This window comes from Oncorhynchus keta, chromosome 19, assembly GCF_023373465.1.
Source record: "Oncorhynchus keta strain PuntledgeMale-10-30-2019 chromosome 19, Oket_V2, whole genome shotgun sequence".
In the NCBI taxonomy this organism is placed as follows: domain Eukaryota; kingdom Metazoa; phylum Chordata; class Actinopteri; order Salmoniformes; family Salmonidae; genus Oncorhynchus; species Oncorhynchus keta.
In genome coordinates, this window is record NC_068439.1 from 54488940 (window position 1) to 54502238 (window position 13299).

Consider the following 13299-nt stretch of genomic DNA (forward strand, 5'->3'; position numbering starts at 1 on the left):
GAAAGTATTCGGCCCCCTTGAACTTTGCAACCTTTTGCCACATTTCAGGATTCAAACATAAAGATATAAAACTGTATTTTTTTGTGAAGAATCAACAAGTGGGACACAATCATAAAGTGGAACCTTCAGATCCTCACTGAACTTCTGGAGAGAGTTTGCTGCACTGAAAGTAAAGGTTGCTGAACAATTTTGCACGCCCAATTTTTCAGTTTTTGATTTGTTAAAGTTTGAAATATCCAATAAATGTCGTTCCACTTCATGATTGTGTCCCACTTGTTGTTGAAAGTTCAAGGGGGCCGAATACTTTCGCAAGGCACTGTATAGGGTAGGGGTCAAAATGATTGACACCACTGTTTTCAATACTTCACTTTGTGAGGATAACGGTACTGAGAATTGTTCTACACATTTGGAGGAATCATAGACCATTTCTCCATACAGTATCCTTCCACATCCTTGATATCCTTTGCGCTTAGGGACGGCCCTCTTCAATTCAAAACACAGGTTTTCAATGGGGTTTCAAGTCTGGAGACTGAGATGGCAATTGCGAAATGTAGATTTTGGGGCCGATTAACCATTTTATTTGTGGATTTTGTGTGCTTGGGTTATTGTCTTGGTGGAACATCCACTTGCGGCAAAGTTTCAGCCTCCTGTCAGGTTTATTAACGGTGAAATTGGACCCCTGCTATTTTCATCAAAAAATATGACTTGTTAATTAAACAACATCTCTTTCTCTGAGCAATTGGTAGTATATCAGTATAAAATCATAATATCCAAATTATTTGTTTGCATACAATATAGCTTATATTTCATTATTTATTTTATACAGTATTTTTATCTCATCTTTATCAAGGGTGTCAATCATTTCAGACCCCGTGGTACATATGTACAGTTGAAGTGGTAAGTTTACATACACCTTAGCCAAATACATTTAAACTCAGTTTTTCACAATTCCTGACATTTAATTCTAGTAAGAATTCTCTGTCTTAGGTCAGTTAGGATCACCACTTCATTTTAAGAATGTGAAATGTCAGAATAATAGCGTAGTGATTTTATTTCAGCTTTTATTTCTTTCATCACATTCCCAGTGGGTCAGAAGTTTACATACACTCAATTAGTATTTGGTAGCATTGCCTTTAAATTGTTTAATTTGGGTCAAACGTTTCGGGTAGCCTTCCACAAGCTTCCCACAAGAAGTTGGTGAGTTTTGGCCCATTTCTCCTGACAGAGCTGATGTAACTGAGTCAGGTTTGTAGGCCTCCTTGCTCGCACACGCTTTTTCAGTTCTGCCCACAAATTTTCTATAGGATTGAGGTCAGGGCTTTGTGATGGCCACTCCAATACCTTGACTTTGTTGTCCTTAAACCATTTTGCCACACATTTTGAAGTATGCTTGGGGTCATTGTCCATTTGGAAGACCCATTTGTGACCAAGCTTTAACTTCCTGACTGATGTCTTGAGATGTTGCTTCAATATATCCACATCATTTTCAATCCTCATGAAGCCATCTATTTTGTGAAGTGCACCAGTCCCTCCTGCAGCAAGGCTGGGATGGTGCTCTTTGGCTTGCAAGCCTCCCCCTTTTTCCTCCAAACATAATGATGGTCATTATTCTATTTTTGTCAGACCAGAGGTAATTTCTCCAAAAAGTATGATCTTTGTCCCCATGTGCAGTAGCCTATAAGAAGTTTCTAAAGCCATGACATAATTTTCTGGAATTTTACAAGCTGTTTAAAGGCACAGTCAACTTAGTGTATGTCAACTTCTGACCCACTGGAATTGTGATACAGAGAATTATAAGTGAAATCATCTGTCTGTAAACAATTGTTGGAAAAATTACGTGTGTCATGCACAAAGTAGATGTCCTAACCGACTTGCCAGAACTATAGTTTATTAACAAGAAATTTGTGGAATGGTTGAAAAATGAGTTTTATTGACTTAAGTGTATGTCAACTTCCGACTTGAACTGTACATTTTTGAACAGCTTTTTGGGTCAAAGGAACAAGCATATACCTGAGTTGATTCAGAATGTCAAACGTTATTGGGGGTTTGTTGTTTTCCATTGTACATTTGTGTTTGTCATTGGTTTTAAGCGGTGGGTTTGGGTTAACACCTGTGTGGTCGTGTCCTTGGACCAATCCCAAATGGACCCCTAGATCCTACGCATTATGCACTTGTGGAGATCTGAGAGGGTTTGACAGGTGTAACCAATCAGTAATAGCTCCACATAGCCACCTGACGTCCAGGTTCAGTGCAAGTTTCACTATATTGCGCTAATACTGTTACAGGCTTTGAGGTTTTGCTCGATTTCGAGGGTTGATTCTGTTTGGGTGTGGCTTGCCCTGATTGAATCATCCTTGTTGGTCAGGATGTGTTGCACCTGTCGCCTTGTTAATCAGCCAATCGTTTCACCTGTGCTGGCACAGTGTTCCAGTGGAAATGGAGATTTTGGAAGAGCTATACGGCTGTTTAGCAGTGGAGGCTAGTGGGAGGAGCTATAGGAGGACTGGGTCATTGTAATGCCTGGATTTGAATGTATGGAACGGTTTCAAACGTGGTTTCTATATGTTTGATACCGTTTCATTTATCCCATTCCAGCCAGTACAATGTCCTCCTATAGCTCCTCCCACCAGCCTCCACTGCTATTCCTCTTTAAGTTTGTCAACAAAGCTTTTTACTGTATCTTGTGTCTCACCTAAGTTGTGTGCGTTTTCTTCCTTTTAATTTGTCTGATATCAGGCAAGTCTAGTGGGCGTCCATTGTGGGTGCTAAGACGCTACTCGGGTGGTTTGCTTGGCCAGCACACCAGTCAGTAGGCACCCACATGGATGCCTTTCAAAACACACTTTGAAACCAAACCTGTTTCGCTCTGGTTGTCAGCGGCTCAGTTGTTCGTGCCCGATTTCTTTTGAGCAACGATTTGTATTTATTTTTTGGGGAACGTAACAATACCAATAAAGTCCTTGGGTCTCCACAAGTGAAGAGAGTATAAGGGTCTAGGGGTTGCCTTGGAATTGGGCACCGGTTGCCAGGTCCTGAAAGTAACAACGGCACAGCAGCTCACACTCCTCCTACTGTTTGACTATTTCAACTCATCCAACACACACATCCACACACATTACCAGTTTATCTGCCGCAAACGTTTATTATCAAATATTTTAATTTTAAATAAGTCGAATTCGGATACCATAAATCATGTCATAGCTCTGCATTAAAAATACATGGAAACCATGTTGTACAAAATGAAAGAGCACACACAGCCACATACACCCAGGGCAACATTTACTTAGTGCGAAATAATTATAAAAAGTGTAACAATTACCGTAAACCTCATTATCAACCGAGTAGTTTGGGTCCTGAATGCTGATTGGCTTAAACAGCATTTAGTCATGTGTATATCAGGCAATATACCACGGGAGTGAGGTAAAAATACTTGTTTACTGTTCTATTTATGTTGGTAACCAGTTTATAATAGGAATAAGGCACCTCGGGGGTTTGTGGAATATGGCCAATATACCACAGCTAAGGGCTGTATCCAGGCACTCCACTTCACGTTAAGCGTAAGAACAACCCTTACCTGTGGTATATTAGCTAATATACCACACTCTCTCAGTCCGTGTTAATTATAATCTGGTAGTGTGATTTAATTTGAAATGTATCATAGTGCAAACGAGCTGTGCAAAGACAAAAAAAAATACCATACACCTCATTATAATCTGAGTGACATTTTAAAAACTTTTCTTCAACAATGTGTGTATAAAGAGACCCCTGTTTATGTATTGCTCGGGTAACTAAACTCTAGTTAAATAACCGCCTCTTTATAACACACATTGTTTAACCCTCAAGCTACTGACTGGGGTCATTGTCGAATATTTCAGGACTGTCGATCAACATGTTCTTAACAAATCTAAATCATTGTTTCGTGTTTATGTATGAATATGGACTTTTTAAAGACACCCAGGCAAAAACACCCAATTCTGCTTATAGTAATTTGATAAATGGGACCTTTATTTGAATCTAGGTTTCTCTGGAGACATGGTAACAAGTTATCCACACCACCAAAGGGTGGAGGGGGACCCGTATCATGGATTTTGACCAGATAGACAGATCACCTGCAGACATATAGCTTCCCATGTACTCACCTAAGATTGTACTTTTCTATACCACATATCGTATGACTGTACAAAACCCAAATGACCTTATTTTTGTGCATATACAAATCTGCCAATGGTATACAAAGTCTGCCAGAGGTAACAATACAGAACTCGGATACACTCTGAATCTACATAGAGAGCTGTATTGGTGTGTATTCTCAGCGAAAAGTTGTTATTCTAGGGCAAATCTAACGTATTTATTTAAATCCAGGTTTCTCTGCAGACATGAAATTCCACATATCATCAGAGGGTGGAGGGGGGCCTTATGTACTCACTCGCCTATAACTAGGTATGACCGTGTACAAAATCAAAATGAACTTCAATATAAACCAGTTACCCTCTGAATGTACACATAGTGCTGTATAGGCCGTTATCAATGAAACATCCCAATAAGGTGCATAGCGTTTGATTTGCCTGCTCCGCTAAAACCATTGACAACTACGCTCTGTTTTGAAGGGAATGTTTAATCCATTTTATATTTGGTTTACTATTTGATTTTAATATCATCATCTCTTGAAGAGTATAGTCAGGACAACACATGTCCGATTATTCCACATTTAGCTCTATCATCAGAGTTCTACAGCAAGTAACTGCATGCTTGTCATGATCAGAAAACATCAATTGATCATGTATTGTCAGAAACGTGAGGGGAGCCTATCCATTTGGCATGTAGCTAGATAAGCAAACAGCGTGTCATTTAGCTTGCTTCATCAGAGATTAGGCTTTTGGAAAGAGCTTGACATTGGCAAGTCCTTGTCCTGGTAAAGTTGTCAATTAGACTACTGTCATCACCACTATAGATGGTAAGCAAATCAATAAGTATTTGACCGACCGGTTTGATTCAGTCTTGTGTAGCAATTTTTAAAATTTATTTTTTATTTTTTACATTGGCCAAAAATAGAGACTCAGAGCTAGAAAATTGTATATCATGCACTACAGTTGAGGAACAATGGGAAAGTAATTCTGCTTTGAAAGTTGATAAACTTGTAAGCTCACTTTTGAGAAAATGGCCCTTGAATGTTTTGGTAAACCTACTGGAGAGCTGTTCTTTGTCTACTCTCATTCAGCATCGTCCACACACTCTTTAAGCCTTAGCCCCACCCATCTCTTTAAGGATTCACATGTCAGGCCATGTGCTAAACAACCAAAGAGTTCAAGACTAAAGGCTGGTTTATACGACGTCTGTCGACAGAGGTCACAGTGACATCATGAACATTCTATTGTTGTTTAACATCAAACTTATCGTTGTCGTTGTGAAAAAGTATGAGCACAAAAACTACAAGCTGCATGACATCAGCAGCCTGGTGGTCCAAAATGGCATAACTAATGTAGTTTAACACCAATAAACCCACCCGTTTAAAATAAATCGATTTAGTATATGTCAATCTAGCAAACCAGGCAACTTAAAGCAACTTTCTAAACAATGAAACAGTTCAAATTGTGACCACATTATATAGCTGACAATGTCTTCACTTTAGCTCATTTGTCTTCATTATTACAGGAAAATAAACTCGTAACAATATCATTATTTATAAGTTAATGGTGAGCCAATTACAAAAAAATATCTTTCTACCAGATCATTTTTTAACTTGGACACTGTCTCTTTGGCCTAACGTTAAATACTAATTTGACTTTGGTGCAGGTCATGTTCTTCACATTACTGTTTCTGCTAAACACATACTTTTGCAATTCTACTACGTGATATATATATTTTAAAAACGCGTTGGAAAGGATTACTTACACATACTGATCAGCTCATGCTATAGACAGAAGGGCGCTACATGGCAGACCAATCCAAACTCATCTCTCGGCATGTCCAGCCCATCCATTATCTCAGCCAATCATGGCTAGCGGGAAGGTTCTTAACTTTTTCTGTGGCTAAACCAACTAGGCTGGTAATTTAACAATTGTATTTGTGTTTACAGATAGCATACAAGTTTGCTATTAAGGCACATTAAAGTTTGCATGTTCCAGAAGGCATTTCTACCAAATAAAACAAGTTTTGATTTTTCTTTTTAAGTTTATGTTCAAATGCTTCTCCTGGGAAGCAGTGGCGCACGACATATGCCTAGTTTCCTGAAACAAGTCACACATTTGAATACACAGCCATCTAGTTTATCCCCTGAAAGTTAGCTTGTTAACTAGCCATATTGACGTGATCTATTCTTAGCTAGGTAGCCAATCTGACGTGGTCCATCCATTAATATCGCCTATCCTGTCTGTCAGCAGCAATCGTGATTAAACACTTAAAAACAATGTTGAAAAGGGGATAATGCTAGCCAACTTCGCTAGGTAGGTCTATGTTGGTTGGAGAAAAAAAGTACATACTTATCACTGTTTAGCCAACTGTACAAAGTTTCTACCGGGTAGCTTGCAAAGTAAACATTATCAGCTAACTGACAGTACATTGGCAATTGTACCCTTCTGCTGCTTGACAGGCAGACCCTACAAATGATGACCTTAACCACTCATATTTGTCAGGTATAGTTCACTTATATTTTATATCAGTTATATCTAATTAATGGTGGCCAATATTGAGAGATATTGTGAGGCTAACCTCATGTAACTGAAATGACATGATCAATTGAAGTTTACTGATCATGAAAAGCAGGCAGCTACTTGCTGTATAGCTCTGATGATAGAGCTAAAATGTCCTCAATTGTTTTGCATGGAATAATCTGAAATGTGTAGTTCTCACTATGCTCTTCAAAAGGTGATGATATTACAACCAAATAGTTAACATGTATTTAACAATCCCTTTGAAACGGAGCTCAGTTGTCACTGGTTTGAGCGGAACTGGTGGTCTCCTTGCCTCCCCAGCAGGCAAATTGAATGCTCTACATCTTATTGTGAGGTTTTATTAATAATGACCTATTGGTGTGTATTCTCCCCCAAAATATTCTACTGAAAATATTATAAATACCAGAATTCCTATGATAACCAATATACTTTATGTGCAAGTTGTTATGATATTCTAGATGCTATACCCTTTGGTTTAAAGTCACTTAAAGGATTCGGGCATGCTTTTTGAAGCATGCTGCCATAGCCCCTACCACTCCCATTGTTTCACTAACATAGAGGCTAACGCTGGCTGTGGGGTAAGTAGATAAAGAAAACTAAGCCATTGTTTTGGTCAATGTCTCTCAGGGTTAAATTATTTCAAATATTGGTGTACTGCCCCCTTTAAATGGCAGTGAATTTTACCACAAATGAATATTTTCTTCAAAAAACTGAAAACTAAATGATACTATAGTAAAATGGTAAATGAGCTTTTCAGTACTAATTGTACTTTGGAAAAAAGCTGCACATTATATGAAGGAAAAATACGTTTTCTTTTGGCAAAATATGTAAATTAACTGTAATATTGCTAAAATAATAGTCCAGATAACATTAATGACATGTCTAATGATGTTTTGATAATAAATAAGGTGATATTTTGCTGTGATTGTTAATTAATCATTTCTTATTAGGGTCAAAATGTCACTTGATGGTGAAGAAGTTTCACTTTTCACTTTGTCACGCTGTTCGATTGAGGTTTACGGTATTTTTTGCTCTTTGCACAATTTGTTTGCGCTATGAAAATGTTGCCCACACACACACACACACACACACACACACACACAAACATTTAATAACTATAAGTACTGAACACCGGAGTGGAACCATATGTAATTCTCTTGAATGAATGCGACCAGATGCACTGTGAGCTCAATGTGATGTGGGAGTCATTTGTCAACCAATAAAAATGGGAAAACATAATAACAATAATAATAATAATCATATTAATTATTATTATTATTATGATAATGCACTATTATATATATATATATGTGTGTTTATATATATATCTATATACACACACACACACAAAAGTCTGTGGACACCCCTTCAAATTTGTGGATTCGTCTGTTTCAGCCACACCCGTTGGTGACAGGTGTACAAAATGGAGTACACCGCCATGCAATCTCCATAGACAAACATTGACAGTAGAATGCCCTTACTGAAGAGCTCAGTGACTTTCAACGTGACACCGTCATAGGATGCCACCTTTCCAACAGTTAATCAAATTTCTGCCCTGCGAGAGCTGCCCCGGTCAACTGTAACTACTGCTATTGTGAAGTAGAAATGTCTAGGAGCAACAATGGCTCAGCCGCGACGTGGTAGGCCACACAAGCTCACTGAACAGGACCGCCGAGTGCTAAAGTGCGTAAAAATCGAGTTCCGAGTTCCAAGCTGCCTCAGGAAGCAATGACAGAACAATAACTTTTCGTCAGGAGCTTCATGAAATGGATATCCATGACCGAGCAGCTGCACACAACCCTGAGATTACTATGAGCAATGCCAAGCGACGGCAGGAGTGGTGTAAAGCTTTCCGCCATTGGAGCAGTGGAAACACAATCCCTGGAGTGATTAATCATGCTTCACCATCTGGCAGTCCGACAGACGATTCTGGGTTTGGTGGATGACAGGAAAAAAGCTATCTGCCCCAATGCATAGTGCCAACTGTAAAGTTTGGTGGATGAGAAATAATGGTCTTGGGCTGTTTTTCATGGTTCGGGCTAGGCCCCTTAGTTCCAGTGCAGGGAAATCTTAATGCTACAGCATACAATAACATTCTAGACGATTCTGTGCTTCCAACTTTGTGGCAACAGTTTGGGGAAGTCTCTTTCCTGTTTCAGCATGACAATGCCCACATGCACAAAGCAAGGTCCATACAGAAATGGTTTGTCGAGATCAGTGTGGAAGAACTTGACTGGCCTGCACAGAGCCCTGACCTCAACCCCATCGAACACCTTTGGGATGAATTGGAACGCCGACTGCGAGCCAGGCCTATTCGCCCAACATCGGTGCCCGACCTCACGAATGCTCTTGTCTGAATGGAAGCAAGTCCCTGCAGCAATGTTCAAACATCGAGTGGCAAGCCTTCCCAGAAGAGTGGAGACTGTTATAGCAGCAAAGCGGGGACCAGTTCCATATAAATGTCCATGATATTCAACTAGCAGATGTCCACATACTTTTGGTCATGTAGTGTATATTTAATGTAAAGTTAGTTACTATAAAACATTATCGAGGACATCTGTATAACTTATATGAATGTATTGTCTTGCTGTACTGGACATATCCAACCGATGCATTTTACTGTAAAGCAATAATGTGAAAAAAATTCAATGGCAAAATAATTCCTGTACATTTGTCTCAAAGTCCTTGATTATGAATTAAACATCAGAATATGGTGCAGAGCGTTTGATGTGTCTGCTGGGGGGAAAGGAGAGGAGACCCTCAGCTCCGCTGAAATGATTGACAATTAGCTACATGCCCGTATTCAAGGGATTGTCATAGTCCAGGTTGCAGATAATGGACCCTATCACACATTTGTGTTGTTGGTGCTGTATATTAACTAATATACATTGGTTCTAACTTGAACACTCATTTCTTAGTTTACAAATGTATAATTTATATTCCCTGAAATATGAAAACCACGAAAACTGCTGGAAAGGCCCGAACGCAAGATCGTAATTTTGATGACTCACATCAAAAGTTGGCCTATTGTACATGGTAAGCTGGTGCGCACCAGGTTGTACTTCACATTGAGGATTTTTCTACAATATTCACAACATATTGACACAATTACAATCTTTATAGAATAAAAATCTAATTTCATCAATTATATGTGGAGAAACGTATTTGAGTGAACATTATCAAACTAACAGTAGATGAAACAGAAAGTTAATTATTTTCTCCTCTGTTGGAGTAGTGAGCGGCCACGCAGTTGTGAGGGGCCCTCGTGTTGAGGGTCGGCATGGTGAATGTGTTGTTGCCTACCCTCACCCCCTGGGGGCGGCCTGCCAGGAAGTCCAGGATCCAGTTACAGAGGGAGGTGTTCAGTCCCAGTGTCCTTAGCTTAGCGATGAGTTTGGAGATCACAATGGTGTTGAACGCTGAGCTGTAGTCAATGAAAAGCACTCTCACGTAGGTGTTCCTTTTGTCCAGATAGGAAAGGGCCGTGTGGAGTGCAATAGAGATTGCGTCATCTGTGGATCTGTTGGGGCAGTATGTGAATTGGAGTGGTTCCAGAGTTTCTGGGATGATGGTGTTGATGTGAGCCATGACCAGCCTTTCAAAGCACTTCATGGATACAGATGTGTATGCTACAGGGTGGTAATCATTTAGACAGGTTACCTTACAGGGTGGTAATCATTTAGACAGGTTACCTTACAGGGTGGTAGTCATTTAGACAGGTTACCTTACAGGGTGGTAGTCATTTAGACAGGTTACCTTACAGGGGGGTAGTCATTTAGACAGGTTACCTTACAGGGTGGTAGTCATTTAGACAGGTTACCTTACAGGGGGGTAGTCATTTAGACAGGTTACCTTACAGGGTGGTAGTCATTTAGACAGGTTACCTTACAGGGTGGTAGTCATTTAGACAGGTTACCTTACAGGGTGGTAGTCATTTAGACAGGTTACCTTACAGGGTGGTAGTCATTTAGACAGGTTACCTTACAGGGTGGTAGTCATTTAGACAGGTTACCTTACAGGGTGGTAGTCATTTAGACAGGTTACCTTACAGGGTGGTAGTCATTTAAACAGGTTACCTTACAGGGTGGTAGTCATTTAGACAGGTTACCTTACAGGGTGGTAGTCATTTAGACAGGTTACCTTACAGGGTGGTAGTCATTTAGACAGGTTACCTCGGTGTTCTTAAACACTGAGACTATGGTTGTTTGTTTGAAAACATGTAGGTATTACAGACTGGGTTACAGACACGCCATGGTAATCCATCTGGCGCTGTGGCTTTGTGAATGTTAACCTACGGTATTTAAAGGTCTTGCTCACATCGGCGACGGAGAGCGTGGTCATACAGTCGTCCGGAACAGCTGGTGCTCTCTCTGTGTTGCTTGCCTTGAACCGAGCATAGAAAGCATTTATCTTGTCTGGTAGGCTTGCGTCACTGGGCAGCTCTCGGCAGTGTAGTAGGATTCGATCTTAGTCCTGTATTGATGCTTTGTAAGCAGGAATCAGGAAGATCGTTATGGTCCGACTTGCCAAATGGATGGCGGGGGAGAGCTTTGTACAGTATGCATCTCTGTGTGTGGAGTAAAGTTGATCTAGAGTTTTTATTGACATATGTCAGTACACAAACAAAATCTATCTCACTTATTTTGCCAGCTAGAAAAGCCAGCCTCATATATATTCAGAAACAGAGGAAGAAGATAATTAGCTACAGCAATTTGATATTACAACCGAATAGTAAAACTGTATTTAGCAATCCCTTGGAAACACACCTGCACAGTTATGAAGACTGCACAATAGTGCATCTTCCCCCTCAGGAGGCTGAAAAGATTTGGCATGGGCCTTCGGATCCTCAAAAAGATCTACAGCTGCACCATCTACAGGATCTTGACTGGCTACATCACCGCTTGGTATGGCAAATACACCGCCCTCGACTGCGAAACGCTACAGAGGGAGGTGTGGACAGCACCAGTACATCACTGGTGCCCAGCTCCCTGCCATCCAGGACCTCTACTCTATATCAGGCAGTGTCATACGATTGCCAAAGACTCCAGCCACCCAAGCCATAGACTGTTCACTCTGTTTTCGTCCAGGAAACGGTACCGGCACATCGGCTCTCGGACCAACAGGCTCTGAGACAGCTTCTACCCCCAAGCTATAAGACTGCTAAATATTTATTTATTTATTTTACCTTTATTTAACTAGGCAAGTCAGTTAAGAACAAATTCTTATTTTTAATGACGGCCTAGTCAACAAATGGTTACCCAAACTATCTGCACTGACCCTATGCACACACTAGACTATATATACATACTATACTGAACAATAATACTGTATAAACGCAACAATTTCACAGAGTTAGTTAAAATAAGGAAATCAGTCAATTGAAAGGAATTAATTAGGCCCTAATCTACAGTTTCACATGACTGGACAGGGGCGCAGCCATGGGTAGGCCTGGGAGGGCATAGGCCCAGCCGTTCAAAATGTGTTTTTACACCCCCCCCCCCCCCCCATGCACACCACTCCCTCAACTTGTGACATTTGTGGCATTGTGTTGCATGACAAAACTGCACATTTTAGAGTGTCCTTTTATTGTCCTCAGCAATAATAATGATCATGTGTAATGATCATGCTGTTTCATCAGCTTTTTGATATGCCACACCTGTCAGGTGGATGGGTTATCTTGGCAAAGGATAAACAAATTTGTGCACAACATTTTAGAGAAATAGGCTTTTTGTGCATATGGAAAAATTCTGGGATCTTTTATTTCAGCTCTTGAAACCAAACCTTTACATGTTTTGTTTATGTTTTTGTTCAGTGCCTTTGGAAAGTATTCAGACCCCCTTGACTTTGAACACATTTTGTTATGTTATGGCCTTATTCTAAAATGGATTAAATAAATAAAATACTCAGCAATGTGTAGATGGGAGAATCTTCCAGAAGGACAACCTACTCTGCAGCACTCCACCAATCAGCCACTCCTCAGTAAAAGGCACATGACAGTCCACTTGGAGTTTGCCAAAAGGCACCTAATGACTGTCAGACATGAGAAACAAGATTGAACTCTTTGGCTTGAATGCCGAGTATCACGTCTGGAGGAAACCTGGCACCATCGGTGAAGCATGGTGGTGGCATCATACTGTGGGGATGTTTTTCAGTGGGAGGGACTGGGAGATTAGTCAGGATTGAGGCACTGATGAACGGAGCAAAGTACTGCGAGATCCTTGATGAAAACCTGCTCCAGATTGCTCAGGACCTCAGACTGGGGCGAAGGTTCACCTTCCAACAGGACAACGACCCTAAGCACACAGCCAAGACAACGCAGGAGTGGCTTCGGGACAAGTCTCTGAATGTCCTTGAGTGGCCCAGCCAGAGGCCGGACTTGAACGTGATCGAACATCCGGGGAGAGACCTGAAAATAGCTGTGCAGCAACGCTCCCCATCCAACCTGACAGAGCTTGTGAGGATCGGCAGAGAAGAATGGGAGAAACTCCCCAAATACAGGTGTTCCAAGCTTGTAGCGTCATACCCAAGAAGACTCGATTCTGTAATCGCTGCCAAAGATGGCTCAACAAAGTCCTGAGTAAAGGGTCTGAATACTTATGTAAATGTAATATTTTTTAAATTAGTAATA